Source organism: Myotis nattereri, assembly GCF_964212035.1.
Source record: "Myotis nattereri genome assembly, chromosome: 3".
In the NCBI taxonomy this organism is placed as follows: domain Eukaryota; kingdom Metazoa; phylum Chordata; class Mammalia; order Chiroptera; family Vespertilionidae; genus Myotis; species Myotis nattereri.
The window spans coordinates 204,893,880-204,912,085 of NC_138077.1; the positions used below are offsets into that span (position 1 = coordinate 204,893,880).

Genomic DNA, 18,206 nt, shown 5'->3' on the forward strand with positions numbered 1-18,206 from the left:
AGGCCGGGAAGAAGGCATTTGCTTTAGGAAGTAAAGCTGGAGTCACCCATGTCCCTGACAGCTGAAAAAGAAAGACCAATAGACCTGGGAAGCAGTCATCAGTTCCGTCTCCGGACAAGGTGAGTGAGGACTGGGGTAAGGTGGAGGCAGCGCTTCAGGGTGAACTCCAGGGCAGGCTCTGGCTTTTACCAAAAAGAGAGGATGAGGAGGAGAAGAAGAAGAAAAAGAAAGAAGAGCACAAAGAGAAGGTGGAGGCGCTGGCCACATACGAAGGGACCATCTGCTTCACTGCACTTTTTTCCCTGCTGGGTCCCCAGATGGGGTGGAGGGTCGGGAGGCAGGACAAGTCCTCACACCCCCACCACCTCCCCCATTTTGTAGAGGTTGAGTATGTACTTCTGGTGAATGAATGAATGATGGAATGAATGAATAACAATAAATTCCCCCCTTTTTTTAAATGCCCCCATTCCTATACCAAATGCCACATTCAGCCAAAGAAAAAAGCAATCCTCGCCCCGGCGATGGGCCTGCAGGCCTGCAGATGAGCCATAGCCGGCAACAGTGGACACCCCTGCCCTCTCCTGACCATGGTTCCAGGGAGGTGACTGGTGCTCACACCCAGCGCCTGGTTACGGGAAAAGACTGAAGTCAGGAAGGAGGCCCCTGGGAAAGATTACAAAGAAATCTACAATTTTGGCATCCGTTAACAGCTCATAAGGGTTTTTCCATCCTCAGCTCTGTCCTGCCAGCTACCGAGAGGAAGAAAAGGGGATAGCCCAGGGCTATAAGCATGCCAAACTTTGAGTCCACTCACTGGAGTCACTCCCACCCCATTTGCATACCCACCAACTCCCATCCTTCCCTAGGGGGCAGCTATTTAAGGGGAGCTGGAGTTCAGATTTAACAAGACCAGCACTTGGAGCTATTAACACCAGTGTTCTCTGAGAGGTAACACCCCAAAACCCATGCCCTGTCAGGAGTATGGGTCCTGCTCAGTGGCTGCCTTGAAGAGTGGCTGTGTTGGCATATGTGTCCATGTATATTTATGCATGTGTATGTTGCATACATGGACATATACATGCATGCGCATGATTTGGGGGGGATGTGCACAAGTGTGTTGTATGGGTATGTGAGTGATTGTATGAAAGGAGGTCTGCATTAGTGGGTGAGTTCTGGAGTGGGTATATGCATGCATATGTGCGTGACTATATATGTATTTGCGCATGTGTATATGCGTAAGGGGTTGGAAAGTCTTGCAAAGAGAGGGTGCTGTGCTTTAGTTTTGGAAAAACATATTGGAGATTGGACTTCATAGATGGAATTCCCAAGCCTTGAATCGGTTGGAACAAGTAAGATGTGTCTAATGGGGGTGGGGGAGAGGTGCACAACCTATGATCTTGGGAGTCTCCGGGTTGGTTGGGATGACCTGGTTGCACCCTCCAGGAACTCTCAGTCTGATGGGGAGCGTGGACATCTCCTGAGCGTACCGTGTGGGGGTCTCCTTGGGTCTGAGGCCTGCATGTGTGTGAAAATAGTCAAACAGAGCTGGGAAAGGTCAGGAGGCCCTGTGTGTGCACGCTCCTGTGTGTTCGTGTGTGACGAAGGTAGTCATCCTGGATCCAGGAGCATGTCTGTGTGTCCCCCTGAAGGTTCCATTCTCCAGGGTTGCTGAGCAGGGGGCCAAGGCAGAAGCCTGGACCACCTGGGAGAGGAGTCTAGGCCAATTGATCTCCATTTCTTGCGCAGGGGACTGTCCACATGAAGACCCTTCTGTTGTTGGCCTTGACCATGGCCTTTGGTAAGAGCAGCCCTGACCTCTGGCCACAAGGGGGCAGAGCACCCTTAGCTCCAGCTTTCCTTCCAATTTCCACAGGCCCTCCCTCAGTGGGTGAGAGAGAGGCCCTAGAGGGAGGGGGAGTAGCAGAGAGGGGCAGAGGAGGAGAGCACAGGGCCCCAGGCCCCATCCCCAGACAATGTTCTTCCAGGCCTGCAGCAGACCCACGGGAGTTTGCTGGATTTCCAGAAAATGATTGAGTTCAAGACAGGAAAGGGTGCTGTGTCCAGGTATGGCTTCTATGGTTGCCACTGTGGCTGGGGCAGCCGAGGATCCCCCAAGGATGCAATGGATCCGGTGAGGCCACCCCAGCCCTCCCCTCCCTCTGCCTACTCGTGGCCCCGCAGGGCCGGGAGCTACCAGGCAGAGCTGGTGCCCATCGTCACAGAACCCCAGGAGGTCCCAGCTGGAAAAGCAGCCAGCATGTTAGAAACTCTGCTCTAGACCATTGCAAGGTCATTGGGTCTCTGCCCAGGGTCAAGGGGCAAGACCACGGGGACCAGGCTCCCTGGAGCTGTGGGGAAGCAGCCCCAATCACATCTCTTCACCACAGGTGCTGCGCCGCACATGACTGTTGCTACAGACGTCTGGAGAAGCAGAAATGTGGCACCAAGTATCTGAACTACAACTTTGATTACCGAAAGGGCCAAATCGTCTGTGGTAAGGACGTCCCACAACAGTGGTGGCGAACCTTTTGAGCTCGGCGTGTCAGCAATTTGAAAAACCCTAACTTAACTCTGGTGCCGTGTCACATATAGAAATTTTTTGATATTTGAAACCATAGTGAAACAAAGATTTATATTTTTGATATTTATTCTATATATTTAAATGCCATTTAACAAAGAAAAATCTACCAAAAAAAAGAGTTCGTGTGTCACCTCTGACATGCGTGTCATAGGTTCGCCATCACTGTCCTACAATTTCACCCCGTCTCCTTGGTTTCTCTTACTGAGTGCCCACTGTGCTGGGCACTGGAGGGGCCAGGCCAAGCCTGGGGGATCCGCGGCCGCCCCAGCCACAGTAGCAACCATAGAAGCCATATGTGGATGCCGGAAGCCGGTCTATCCTTGCTGCTTACCCCAGTCACTACAGGGAAAAAAACATCTACACAGCATATGTTTCAAGGGACCTGGCATATATATCATACTGTTCTTAATATGTTTGCTCCCCTTAGCACTATGTGTTTTAACCAAGGTCACCTCTCCGAGAAAGGTTGTTTCCCCAGGTAGGGATTTTTCCCTGAAGTTAGGGAGGGGATAAAACCCCTTAACTAAATGCCTTGCAGGTAGTTAATCACTTTAACTATGAACAATCACCCTTAAGCTACATACTCTTTACTCCCTGGAATGGAGATAAGAAATGCCCTAACCTTTGGAATAGAAATTGTCAGAATTAAAATCAACTGGTATAAATACAGATGTAACAAGACAATAAAAGACAACCAGAGCTTGGCTGTACATCCTGGCTAGAGGTCCTGGCTAGGCTGCTGATCTACTGAACGCTGTCTCCATGTCACTCCCTCTTTGCAGACTCTGTCCACACCTTTGGGAACCCCTGGACCTGCTGGGGTTGGACCCCAACATCTGGCACCCGAACTGGGTTCCTCTAGGTAAGTCCCCCCGTACTTGGGAAGGATAGGACTGCACCGTAGGGTGCTGCAGACCCTCCTACAGAGGATAAGCAGGGTAAGCGAGTAGATAGTACAGAACTTAGATTGTGAAGATGGGTCATACTGAATCTAAAGAAAAAAGACTCTGTATTAATCTTTTAACACATATGCTTGCTATCAGAGGAGTTAAGGTTACTCCCAGTCAGACAGAAACTTTTATACAAGACGTATGTCCATGGCTTCCTGAGGATGGAACTGTTAATTTAGAAACTTGGACTAAAGTAGGAGAGCAATTAAAGAATTATTACAGCTACGATGGATCTGAGATGGTCCCGGCAGATACCTTTTCCCTCTGGAATTCAATTTGTGACACCTTGGCACCAGAGGCAGAAACGGTTGAACTTTCTCAAACTTTAAATAGTCCCTCGGCTCCACCTAAAGAGGGCACATCATTATTGTCTCCAGCTCAATCTAAGAGCAATTTAGCTATGCCTACTGATCGGAAGGAGAATGAATATCATAAACATGACCATTGGTCCTTTCCAGTCAGTAGAGAGGAGAATGGCCCTCCCATTCAAACCAGGCTCCCCAAATTAGAAAGGAAGCCTAAACCAGGCCCTGCGGCTCCTATGAGCTGCATGTCTAAATTTCAAAGGGCGATAAGAGAAGCTGAAGCTAATGGAGATCTTGAATTCTCACTCTGCTTCCCAGTTGCATATCAGAATGAGTTTGGTGAGGACGAAAACCCCACCTGGGAGTCTATTTCTTACAAAATATTTAAAGAATTAAAATTTGCCTGCTCTGAATATGGACCTCTAGCTCCTTACACACAAACCTTGGTAGAAAACCTAGCCAGTAAATGGATGACTCCTTACGATTGGTCACAGGTTTGTAAAGCCTGTCTCTCCAGAGGCGATTACTTACTATGGAAAACTGAATATGATGATCTTGCTAAGAGAGCTGTAGCCACTAGCAAAAATTCCAGAGGAGGAATAACCCTAGACATGATATTAGGAGAAGGTGATTTTAACACGGCTCAGGAGCAAATGTGTATGCCCAAAGAGGCACTTATTAAAGTAAGCAGTTGTGCAGTAAATGCCTGGAAATCTCTACCTTATACAGTAGGAAAAACAACCACCCTTACAGAGGTTAAACAGAAGGCTGAGGAACCATATCAGGATTTCCTTTCTCGCCTCATACAGGCAGTCAAGAGAGTAATCAATCACGAAGAGGCAGCCAATATCCTAATTAAACAACTGGCTTTTGAAAATGCTAATAATACCTGTCAGGCTTTATTAAGGCCGATTCGCAGAACGGGAACTATAAATGATTTTATAAAACAGTGTGCTGATGTAAGTCCAGCATTTATACAGGGTGTAGCTATGGCTGCAGCTCTCAAAGGGGAGACATACTCTCAATATGTACAGGGCATAGGACAAGCCAGCAATAATATAGGTAATAAAAGAAATATGAACTGCTACTCTTGTGGCTTATCTGGGCACTTTAGCAGAGAATGCCCAAATAAAAATAATAATACTCAAGCCAGATGGCAAGCTCCTCGACAGCCTGGAAATACATCAGGGAATAATATTATTCCTCCAAAAACTGTTTGTCCCCGATGTCAGAAAGGACTCCATTGGGCAAAGGAATGTAGATCAAAATACCATAAAAATGGTTGCCCTTTAAACTCTACAAACCGCTCCCAAGGAGGTTATATCCCATCACCTCAATTGGGAAACTTGAGAAGGGGCCAGCCTCAGGCTCCTGCAATAATAGGGGCATCAACCCTCAACCCCTCTGCAAATTTCAATCAGTCAGTGACCTCTTCAGGGCAACCCCAGGCAGTGCAGGATTGGACTTCCATTCAACCACCCACACAATACTAACCCCAGACTCGCCAGTAGCAGCCATTCCTACAGGAGTGTCTGGGCCGCTGCCTGAGGGAACTGTAGGCTTAATATTAGGACGGAGCTCCACCTCGTTACAGGGGATCTTAGTCATCCCAGGAGTTGTTGATGCAGACTACACAGGAGAAAAACAGATTTTACTTTCCCCACACACCACAACTATACAGATTCAGCCCAACCAGAGAATTGCCCAATTACTCCTGTTACCAATACATAAAATAGGGACAACTGTTACCCAGGAAGCTTGAGGGGCCGGAGGCTTTGGATCTAGTGATGCAGCATTTTGGATACAAGAAATCCATGCTGCTAGACCTACAAAAATTTTACAAATTCAGGGAAAACCAATTGAAGGTCTATTGGATACAGCAGCAGATGTTTCCTGCATAGCAGGGAAGGATTGGCCCTCTTCATGGCCCACGCACACCACCTCCACTTCCCTAGTAGGACTAGGCAAGGCATCTAATGTAAAAAAGAGTTCTCAGATTTTAACTTGGGCTGATGAATATCAACATTCAGGAACATTCTGTCCCTATGTAATTACGACTATCCCTTTTACATTATGGGGAAGAGATATCTTGTCTCAAATGGGAGTTCTATTATATAGCCCCAGTGGTGTTTGATTTACTCCTTTACAAAAAATTACAAGAAAATGAGTTTAAATATTCCTCTCCTCATCATATTCTACAACATACTCTATTCGTAATTAATATACTAAATGTAGGTTCTGAGGGAAATTCCCCGATGTACAGACATTGGAACCCTGATCTAACTAAACCTGAAGCCCTCATCAAATGGAGAGACTTGCTTACAGGAGCCTGGAAGGGACCTGAAGTACTTATAACCTGGGGGAGAGGATATGCTTGTATATTTCCACAGGACGCAGACTCACCTGTGTGGATTCCAGACAGTCTAGTCTGACCTTATGTCTCACCGCCCTCCGTCTCCGCCTCACCCTAGCACACCTGACCAGTGCCCGTCTGCAGCAGATGTGCAGCCCTGAGCTGGATCAACCTGTCATTGGGAGGATCACATGTGCCTCCTTTTTGTGTGTCCATATGTCCCAGCTTTGCCCCACATCTCCTTTCCTTTTTCTTTCTTTTTTTTAATCTGACAACTTGTTTGCTGGTTCTTTGGCCTTTCTCCTTTTCTCCTGAACACAGCCTTTTCTAGAATCTCCCTACTCTACTGTTCCAGGAAGAGCACCTCCCTTTTCTGCCATGACTATGGGGTGTCTGGTATATGCCCCATACATGGAGTTGTCTTGTGCCAAGAGCCTGACATCCTGGGCTGAGAAAGCCCTTCCTGGGACTCTCCTTTGTCCAGTATTGGCCCCTCTTGCCCTTGTGTCAAGAGGGACCCCCTTCTCACAGTCCATTTGCCCACAGCTGTTGCCTGGGCTTTCTGTTCACGCTGAAGTTGAGGCCTCATGGTGGCCGGTGCCATTTATCTGCCTCTCGCCCAATGGTGTGAGCTGGGGCCTCCCTGGAGAAGCAACCTGGGTTCCCCAAGAGATGTGACCAGAGCCAGGGCCCCGCCAGCAGTCGTGGGGATCCCAAGGCAGGTGCTGGGCATGGAGGCCACAGGGGCATAGGCTACCAAGGAGACAAAACTGAACCTCTTGCAGGGGGGTGCTGCCCCTCCCTCATTCACACACCTCACATCACCCTGCTTGGCCCCGGAGGATGGCTGGTTAGCCAGAGACGGGTAAGATTCCTCAGGGAAGGAACAACCTAAGACAGGCACAGTCGCAGAGGGGCCATCAGGAAACAACTTGGGGGTCAACAGAGGTGGGGCACAGACCTTCACCCCCCCAACTCTGCAGAGGCCTGAAGCCTCACGACTTCTGAGGGAGGTCTCCTGCCCCTATGGCTGCTTCGCTTCCCATGCCCAGCTCAGATCGGGACCCAGGTAAAGAACGAGACCGGCTGACAGCAGCTGCCCTCTCACTGCAACAGGACTTGTTTCCCATTTCTACCTTGGACCACAGGGAAAGGGGCAGCTTGAAGGAAAGGGCTGTGTCAGGATGCTGCCTTCATCCCTTTCTGCTCCCTCTTTTTTCTAAACACTTCCATGCCTTGTAGTTCTTTTGCTTTCTCTTCTTTTTCTCTCTACTACCCTCCATCTTCCATATCAGCCGACCCAGAGGGCACAGCTTACTCCTCCTCGGACACCAACACCACCATTAAACGCAGCCCTGATGGACCCTTTGATCCAGCCATTCAACTTGCTGATGCTTCGGGAAGCCTGTCGCCAATGACGCTGCCCACTAGCCAGATCAACAAGGACAACCAAACCACCGACTTGAGGCCAGCTGAAATCCCTTGACTGAAGGGGCCAGCAACCTTCTACAGGAACAAGGCTCCTTGTGCGCTCCATCCACTATGTTTACAGCTATGCTTATTGTCATTGCTTGCCAGTCTTCTTCCGAGTCTTAAACAGCACAATCTGAGAGGTGGCCACTGATTTGCATGCGTTATCATTTAAAAAATAAAAAAGGGGGAATTTGCCGAAAGCCGGTCCATCCTTGCTGCTTAACACAGTCGCTGAAGAAAAGAAACATCTGAACAGCATATGTTTCAAGGGACCTGGCCTATATAGCATACTGTTCTTAATATGTTTGCTCCCCTTAGCACTATGTGTTTTAACCAAGGTCACCTCTCCGAGAAAGGTTGTTTCCCCAGGTAGGGATTTTTCCCTGAAGTTAGGGAGGGGATAAAACCCCTTAACTAAATGCCTGGCATGTAATTAATCACTTTAACTACAAACAATCACCCTTAAGCTACATAATCTTTACTCCCTGGAATGGAGATAAGAAATGCCCTAACCTTTGGAATAGAAATTGACAGGATTAAAATCAACTGTTATAAATACAGATGTAAAAAGACAATAAAAGACAAACAGAACTTGGTTGGAGATCCTGGCTAGGCTGCTGATCAACTGAACACTGTCTCCATGTCATTACTTCTTTACCGACTCCGTCCACACCTTTGGGGACCTCTGAACCTGCTGGGGTTGGACCCCAGCAACTGGACACAGGAATTGGAGGGGCCAGGCAAAGCCCAAGCCCGAGCACCAGAGATAGAAACACAAAGGGGCACCCTGGCACGATTGGATCAGTGGATAAAGTATTGGCAGTGGGTTTGATTCCAGCAGCACATACCTCTGTTGCAAGCTCGACCCCCAACCCCCAGTTGGGTGCATGCAGGAGGCAACCAACCGATGTGTCTCTTTCACATCAATGTTTCTCTGTGTGTGTCTCTCCCCCTCCCTTGCACTCTTCCTAAAAATCAATTGGAAAATATCCTCAGGTGATGATTAACAACAACAAAAGCGAAAAAATAAAAAAGAGGAGGAAGTACAAAGGGACAGTGTCCCTGCCTCAGGGAGCTCATACGTGAGTGGGAAGTAAAGACAAGGAAAACACTAGATGGGAGACTCCAATAGGCAGTAAGCCAAAGGGCAGGACCCTGAGCACAGGCTGTGGTCCAGGAAGGCTCCTGACAGCCAAGCTGAGTCTTTAAAGCTGTGCAGGCACGGGGGGGGGGGGGGGGGGGCGCAGAGAGAAAGTGCCTGTACATCCTTAAAGACTCAGTTTGGATGTCAGGAGCCAGCCTTTTCCTCACCTTCTGCTCCCCGACCTTGGCCATGGGATGCCAAGACTCCTGGTGCCACTCCAACATCATGGTCTTACCCCATAGAAGAGGCCTTCCTACAAGAGGGCTCAGCAGGGTCAAAGGGCCCAAGGGAACTGGAACAGTTCTGTGAGCCTGAAGGAGAGGGAGTGGTGACAGATGAGGCTGAAGGAATGGGAGGGGCCAGGCCAAACCCAAGGCCATACTGCATTTAGATTTTGTCCTAGAGCAGTGGGGAGCTCTTGAGTAAAGGAATGGCATGAACAGATTTGCATTTGGGAGGATCCCCCCAGGGTGGGCGGAGACCATGGGACTGGGAGGCGGGGCAGCAGTGAGAAGACCATTGCCATTGGACATATGACAATGGTAGTCTTGATGGGAGGGCTGAGAGTGTCATTTCAGGTAGAATCAACAGAGCTGGGTGATTGCCTGGGTAGAGGGATAGGGAGCTGTTGGGTGGGTATCCGGTCCCCTGGATGGAACAGGAGGTGGTCCAGGTGGGTGAAGGGAGGAGGAGTTCTATGTAGACATGTTTAAGAGGCTCCCTGAACACCCAGGGAGATGCGAAGCAGGCAGTTGGATGTAGGGATTGGCAGCTCCAGGGAGGGGTCTGGACAAGGCATGGGTTCAGGACTCACAGCAGAGATCTGAGAGCGGGATATGCTTGCCCATATGATGTCTAAAGGCCCAGACAGAAGAGAGAGGATGGCCTGTCAGAGAGGGAGAGGAGACAGAGAGAAGGTCAATGTGTGGACAGCAGCCAATTTAACACGAAGTCTCGAGGATATGGGCTGACAGGCTCCGCGGATTTAGAGGCAGGAAGACCCCTGAGGACCTCACTGGGGCTGTTGCCATGGAGTGTGAGGGCAAATCCAGATTTGGGGGGCCGGGCGGGCGGAGAGTGAGTGGGACATGAAGCCAAGATGTCCTGGGGCACGTTTGGCTCTGAAGGGGAGGAGAGAGCTGGGTGGTCAATGGAAGGGTTTGCCCAGTGGCCCCAGATCCACTGGTGGGATTTTGAGAAAGTATCGCCTCTCCCCAACACCCTGAGCTCTTTAAGATCAGAAATGATGTCTCCCTGTCATGACCTCTCCACAGGCCCTGTATCTTAGCAGGCTTTGGGTCATAAGCAACGGGATGCCCAACCACAAGAGGCTTGGATATTGGGGAAGTCTGACTGGTCTGGCAGAGGGCAGTGCAGGGAGTGGATGGGAGGCAGCTTCTCAACCATGTGGTCAGAGACACAGCCTTTTCCCCACCTTCTGCTTCCGGACCTTGGCCATGGTATGCCACGACTCCTGGTGCCACTCCAACCTCATGGCCTTACCCCATAGAAGAGACTTTCCCCCTCGGATGTCTCTATTTGGAAGAGGAAATTAATCCAGGAGACTTCCCCTATGGATCATTGGCCAGAACAAGGTCACTTGCTCCCAGAGACCAATCATTGAAAAGAAAAAGGGAGGAGCATGACTGGTTTATACCAATCACAACCCATTCCTAGGCCCTAGGGCAGTGGTTCTCGACCTTGGCTGCACATTAGAATCCCCTGGGAATCTTTTTAAAAGTCTGATTTCTGGGCCTCATCCTCCAGAAATTCTGTTTCTTTGTTATGGGGTGAGGCCACAACATTAGTAACAAAGAAACAGAATTTCCAGAGTATGAGGTCCAGAAATCAGGATTTTTAAAAGATTCCCAGGTGATTCTAATGTTCTGCCAAGATTGAGAACCACTGTCCTAGGGGCTGGGGCTTTGCACCTGGACACATCTGTTGGGAAGAAGAAAGAAGCAAAGGCTGTCAAGAAGCGTCTCCCAGTGCTTGGGGGCAGGCATCCCCATCAGACTTGGTGCTCGCTCCCTGAGGGCAGGAGCTCTGTCTTCCCATCAGAAGTACTACCTGGAGTTCAACAATACAACTAAAAGATGGAATGGACATCATCCAGAACCACAGGAAGGCTGGCTGAGTGGAAATTCTACAAATAGAAGGAAAGACAAGAGCATACCGAGACTCAGAGGTGGTGTGGTGCGGAAGTAAAATAAAAAGGTACAGAGGCGCATGAGGAGAGGGCTGGTGGCTGACATAACGGTTGTCTTTTTCAATCTGGAGGGAGTCTCAAGCTCTGAGCTCCAGTTCCAGGCGAGTCTCTGGGGACCCAGACTCATACAGGAGAAACTGGACTGTCTAGCATCGGTCGGAACTGGAGGGCAGCTTTCTCTCGGAGGTGCTTGCAGCGATTGCTGGGACACTGAGAAGCAGGGCCTGTGAGGGCAGGACTGAGAGCTGCCATAACAGCTCGCTCCACCCTGTTGATCCCCTGGGACCCCACCCCACACCACCCAAGCCATGCACGGAGGCTTTTGCATATGAAAGGCCTGGCCCTTTGCAATCTGATAATTACCTAAAAATCTGCAGCTAGCCCAAGGCCCCAGGGCAACTTGCATTGCGTCACAGCTGGCTCCTGCTGGGTAGCCTCAAGAAAAGGCTAGATTAGCACCTCCTTAGAGATCCAGGGAGCCAGTGTGCCCGGTGGTCAGAGTGGGACCATCCATATTGCAGCTCCTCGGATCCATAAAGGTCACACTCAGGGGGCAGACTCAGTGACCACCAAAACCCCATTGAAGCAAGTCTTGTCCTGGAGGGGTGTCTCCAGCACAGAATTTCTCCCACTGCAGACACAGCTGATTCTCACAGCCAATTGGCCTGGTGGTCAATCCCTCCCAGTGTTACCTAGAACAATCAAGGTTTAACTACAACAAGGCTGTGCACAAAGCCCACAAGGGATTGCACCAAGAGTGTCTACCTCAGGTAATTGGGGAGTCTGAGCCACTGAGCCCTATAGGACACCTAGCACACAAAGCCACTATCAACACAGCGAAGCATAAAAAATGCAGAGACAAAGAAACAGGACACAAATGACAGAAATGGAGGAAAGCAAACTACTGGATATAGATTTCAAAACTACACTTTTAAGGTTTTTCAAGAATTTTCTAGGGGAGAACCAAGATGGCAGCATAGGTTAACGCCGAGTTTGCTGCCTTGAACAACTACTTCAAAAGTGAAACTAAAAAACGGAACAGACATCACCCAGAACCACAGGAACGCTGGCTGAGTGGAAGTCCTACAACTAGGAGGAAAGAGAAACGCATACGGACACTCAGAGGAGGCGCAGTGCTGAAGTCAAATTCTGACGTGCGGAGTGCGCCGAGCGGCAGAGGGTGCGGTTGGCATTTTCAATCGGGAGGGAGTCGCAGACTCTGAGCTCCAGATACAGGCGAGTCTTTAGGGACCCGGACTCAAACGGGAGAAGCGGGACTGTCTGGCTTCGGTCAGAGCGGTCAGAGCGAGTGCAGCTTTCTCTCTGAGCTTTGCAGCGGGTGCTGGGACTCAGAGAGGCAGAGCCCCTGGGGACAGGACTGAGAGCCGCCATAACTGCTCTCTCCAGCCCACCCTGTTGATCCTGTGCGACCTGCCCCGCCCAAGCCCTGCACACAGGCATTTGCCGGGTAGCCTCAGGCAAAGGCTAGATTAGCACCTCCCTAGAGGACAGAAGTTCTCTCACTGCAGACACAGCTGATTCTCATAGCCACTTGGCCTGGAGGTCAAACCCTCCCTGGTATTAGCTACAACAATCAAGGTTTAACTATAAGACTGCGCACAAAGACCACTAGGGGGTGCACCAAGGAAGCATAACAAAATGCGGAGACAAAGAAACAGGACAAAATTGTCAATGGAAGATATAGAGTTCAGAACCACACTTTTAAGGTCTCTCAACAACTGTTTAGAAGCCGCCGATAAACTTAATGAGATCTACAAGAAAACTAATGAGACCCTCGATGTTATATTGGGGAACCAACTAGAAATTAAGAATATACACGGACTGAAATAACGAATATTATACAGACTCCCAACAGCAGACCAGAGGAGCGCAAGAATCAAGTCAATGATTTGAAATGCAAGGAAGCAAAAAACACCCAACCGGAAAAGCAAAATGAAAAAAGAAACCAAAAATGCAGGGATAGTGTAAGGAGCCTCTGGGACAGCTTCAAGCGTACCAACATCAGAATTATAGGGGTGCCAGAAGATGAGAGAGAGCAAGATATTGAAAACCTATTTGAAGAAATAATGACAGAAAACTTCCCCCACCTGGTGAAAGAAATGGACTTACAGGTCCAAGAAGCACGGAGAACCCCAAACAAAAGGAATCCAAAGAGGACCACACCAAGACACATCATAATTAAAATGCCAAGAGCAAAAGATAAAGAGAGAATCTTAAAAACAGCAAGAGAAAGAAACTCAGTTACCTACAAGGGAATACCCATACGACTGTCAGCTGATTTCTCAACAGAAACTTTGCAGGCCAGAAGGGAGTGGCAAGAAATATTCAAAGTGATGAATACCAAGAACCTACAACCAAGATTACTTTATCCAGAAAAGCTATCATTCAGAATTGAAGGTCAGATAAAGAGCTTCACAGATAAGGAAAAGCTAAAGGAGTTCATCACCACCAAACCAGGATTATATGAAATGCTGAAAGGTATCCTTTAAGAAGAGGAAGAGGAAGAAAAAGGTAAAGATACAAATTATGAACAACAAATATGCATCTATCAACAAGTGAATCTAAGAATCAAGTGAATAAATAATCTGATGAACAGAATGAACTGGTGATTATAATAGAATCAGGGACATAGAAAGGGAATGGACTGACTATTCTTGGGTGGGAAGGGGTGTGGGAGATGCGGGAAGACCCTGGACAAAAATCGTGCACCTGTGGATGAGGACAGCGGGTGGGGAGTGAGGGCGGAGGGTGGGGCGGGAATTGGGAGGAGGGGAGTTATGGGGGGAAAAAAGAGGAACAAATGTAATAGTCTGAACAATAAAGATTTAATTAAAAAAAAAAAGAATTTTCTAGAAACCACCAATAAACTTAATGAGACCCTCAAGAAATCTAATGAGACCCTCGAGGTTGTGATAAAGGACCAACTAGAAATTAAGCATACACTGACTGAAATAAAGAATATTATAAAGACACCCAACAGCAGACTAGAGGATCGCAAGAATAAAGTCAAAGATTTGAAATATGAAGAAGCAAAAAACACCCAACAGGAAAAGCAAAATGAAAAAAGAATCCAAAAATACGAAGATAGTGTAAGGAGCCTCTGGGAAAGCTTCAAGCATACCAACATCCGAATTATAGGGATGCCAGAAGAAGAGAGAGAGCAAGATATTGAAAACCTATTTGAAGAAATAATGACAGAGAACTTCCCCTACCTGGTGAAAGAAATAGACTTACAACTCCAGGAAGCTCAGAGATCCTCAAACAAAAGGAATCCAAAGAGGACCACACCAAGACACATCATAATTAAAATGCCAAGAGCAAAAGACAAAGAGAGAATCTTAAAAGCAGCAAGAGAAAGACAGTCAGTTACATACAAGGGAGTACCCATATGACTGTCAGCGGATTTCTCAACACAAACTTTGCAGGCCAGAAGGGAGTGGCAAGAAATATTCAAAGTGATGAATACCAAGAACCTACAACCAAGATTACTTTATTCAGCAAAGCTATCATTCAGAATTGAAGGTCAGATAAAGAGCTTCACAGATAAGAAAAAGCTAAAGGAATTCATCACCACTAAACCAGTATTATATGAAATGCTGAAAGGCATCCTTTAAGAAGAGGAAGAAGAAGAAAAAGGTAAAGATACAAACTATGAACAACAAATACACATCTATCAACAAGTGAATCTAAAAATCAAGTGAATTGCCCTGGCCCGTTTGGCTCAGTGGATGGAGCGTCGGCCTGCGGACTCAAGGGTCCCAGGTTCGATTCCGGTCAAGGGCATGTACCTTGGTTGCGGGCACATCCCCAGTGGGGGGTGTGCAGGAGGCAGCTGATCGATGTTTCTCCCTCATCGATGTTTCTAACTCTCTATCCCTCTCCCTTCCTCTCTGTAAAAAATCAATAAAATATATTAAAAAATAAAAATTAAAAAAATAAAAATCAAGTGAATAAATAATCTGATGAACAGAAAAAAAAAAAAAGAAAAAAAGAAGACAGCAAGCACAGACATGGGTCGCCGGAAGCAGCAGGCCAGCAGTTCTCAAATGTGGCTGCAAAGGAGACCTACCTGGAAGATATAGTTTGCATACAATAATGCATGCCTTTTAAGTCTATAGTCCAATGAGTTTGACAAATGTATAAAGCTGAATAACTACCACCCCAATCAAAACAAAGAACATTTCTATCATTCGAAAATAGTTCCCTTCTATCCTTTTGCCTTCAATCTTCCCACCACCCCAGTTCCAGGAAATTCCTAATCTCATTCTTGTCATGGGCATTTTGCCTTATGGAGAATGTCATAAGAATGGAATCATCCAGTCCATCCTCTTATGTATATGGCTTCTTTTACTCAGCACAGAACGTTTGAGATTCATCCACGATGTTTTAACACTAGTTCATTCCTTTGAATTGTTGACTAGTATTCCACTCAACAATTAAGTAACATGGAATACAAATCCTGAGCCATTCCTTTTAAATCCCCAACAGAAGAGAAACAATTGAGGACAGAAAGAACCCTCTGTGACATAAGGGTGGGGACTAAGGAAGGCTTAGAACTTGCTTCTTTTAAGAGATTTTGGAGGAGAGCTGGGACCATTCTATCACAATTTGCATGTCTATCCACAAGTTATGGAATATTTGGGTTTCTCAAGTTTGGGGCTATTGTGAATAAAGCTGCCGACTATTTATGTACAAAAAAAAAAGAATTACTACCTGGAGCCTAGGTGCTTGCCCCGGACTAGACGCGTCTGGAGGACAGGGGCCATCCAACATTCCCGAACCCTCAGCCAGGTTTATTTTCTTGTGATTCCAGGGAAGCAGGATCACTGTCGCAGGCAGCTGTGTGAATGTGATAAAAGAGCTGCCTCCTGTTTTGCGAGAAACCTGAACACCTACAAGAAACAGTACCAATTCTACCCCAACCGGAACTGCCATGGGAGTGACTTCCAGTGCTGAGGTCCCGCCCCCGGAAGCCTCGCCTCCCACGCTGAGCTTCCCTCTCTGGCCCCCACCCCTCCCCGCCCTGGCTAGTTCCTGGCAAAGAAGGAAACACCCCTCTCCCATCCCAGAGACAAGCCAGGAGCCCCTCAACCCCCCAGAGAGAAGCCTTCCTTCCAGAATGAGAAGCCCCGAGGCAGGTGGCCTGGCGCCTTTCCCCTCTTCCTTGGGAGGCAGGAGATGTCCCCTCCCCACTGCTCTCCAAGCCCCGCTTCCTGCTTAGCCGTGGTGGCTACATTCCCAGGGTCTCCTCTAAATAAAGCAATTAGTTCATTGGCAAACTCTGTACATGTCTGTGTGTGTGTGTGTGTGTATGCGTGCTCACATGTGTCAGTGTGGTGCATGTGTATATGTGAGTGTGTGTGGGTGTGTGAATGTGTGTGTATGATTGTATATGAGAGTGTGTATGAGTGTGTGTGTATGATTGTGAGTGTGTGTATGTGTGTGTGTATGATTGTGAGTGTGTGTGTGTGAGTGTGTATGGGTGTGTGTATGAGTGTGTGTATGTGTGTGAGTGTGTGTATGTATGTGAGTGAGTGTGTGTAAGAGTGTGTGTATGGGGGTGTGTGTGAGTATGTGTATGTATTTGTGTGTGAAAGTGTGTGAGTTGTGTGTATGAGTGTGAGAGTGTGTGTGAATGTGTGTATGGGTGTATGTGTGTGCCAGTATGTGCGCATGTGAGTGTGTGTGTGTGTGTGTGTGTAAGTGTGAATGTGTGTGAGAATGGGTGTATGGGTGTGTGTGTGTGTGCCCGTATGTGTGCATGTATGTGAGTGTGTGTGTGTGTGTGTGTGTGTGTCTGCCTGCCGTGGTGTGAGAACAAACTGGTACAAGGCGCTGTAGTGTCAGGGGTTATAAATACAGACTCCAGTCAGACTGGCTGAGTCACATCCGCCAGCACCACCTCGCTGAGCCCTTCTCCCCTCGTCTCATTGGCGATAGCTTTGGGCTTATTGGAGAAGTGAGAGAGGTACCAGCACCGGTGAGACCCAGCTGTGGCCAGGACAGTGGGTGGCACCCCCTCTGACTGCCCCGTTCTCTGCCTGTTGCTCCCCATCTGCCAACCCCAACTCTCTGTCCTGTTCGGGAACCTGTGAAAGCCCCGCTCTGGAGTTGCAGTAAAATGTTGCCAAGCACGGCTGGCACCTCTTTTTTGCACCTGACTCTCTAGCAAATTGCCACATTTCTTCCCTCTGAGAAGGAGAAACCACCACCTTGCAGTGAGAGAAATGCCAGCTGGAGTCCCCCAGTCAGCAGCGGTGTGACCCCAGGAAAGTCGCCCCACTTGTCTGTTTGTGCCTGGGACTATGACAATAATGACCGTCTGAGGGGCTCAGGGAGAGGTAATGCCAAGTGGGAAGGGGTGTGGCTCAGGGGTTCACACCACAGGCTCTCCTGGGATCAGCTCGCAGCTCCGAGTCCTGGGTTCAAATCCTGGCTTCCCCACTCAGCTATTTCACCTCAGGGCTGATGGTTGTTCTCTTGCCTCCGAGAGTGATTGGGATTAAATGACTTCATGCATTTGTAACGGAGAAGTGGCCAAAATGTTAACAAATACACAGCCTCCTAGAGTTCTCACAAGGACATGGGTAGCTGTCATTACTCTCCATCCTCCACTTCTGTTGATCCTGCTCCCCATCCTGACCCCCACATACACACACTGAGAAGACGCGGGTGTGCCCGCCCTCCTGTCCCCAAAGCCCCTCCTTTGGGCCCGCATGAAACCCTCTCTTCCTGGGACCTACCCCCCGCTAGGAACTCTGTGAATTCAATTTAACACAAAAAGTACCCACTGGGAGTCTGCTGTGTGCCAGGCACTGCGGGGACCCACTGTGAACAGGGCTGCCTTTCTGGTTGGGGGACATGGAGAGAGCGTACAGGCATCAGTCACGTAAATAAATACACAACACATCCCTGAGCAGTAGCTGCTGTGGGGAAACTCCGCCTTCGGTGTGTTTATTTCTCTTTCCCTCCAGTCCCCTCCTCTGCTGCAGGCACACAGGAGCTCCCACCCCAGCCCAGGCGAGAGCAGCCAAAAAAGGGAAACACCCCTTACCTCTGCTGACCTCTCTCAGTTTCTGTTTCCTGCAAAAGCCCAGTTTCTGGACAGAGAAGCCTCCACTTACTCATCGCCCGCTCCCTGCTGAACCCTTTGCTGCCTGGCTCCAGCTG

The 18,206-nt window shown here is 48.5% G+C and overlaps 1 pseudogene across 1 annotated transcript; it reads left to right on the forward strand.

Annotated features, from left to right (window-relative positions):
* The first annotated feature begins 1,752 nt into the window (after positions 1-1,752).
* LOC308515937 (phospholipase A2, membrane associated-like) lies at positions 1,753-16,312 on the forward strand (annotated as a pseudogene). Its single transcript has 4 exons — positions 1,753-1,798; positions 1,986-2,131; positions 2,388-2,494; positions 15,850-16,312. The product of its transcript is annotated as a phospholipase A2, membrane associated-like (transcript).
* The last annotated feature ends 1,894 nt before the right edge of the window (positions 16,313-18,206 follow it).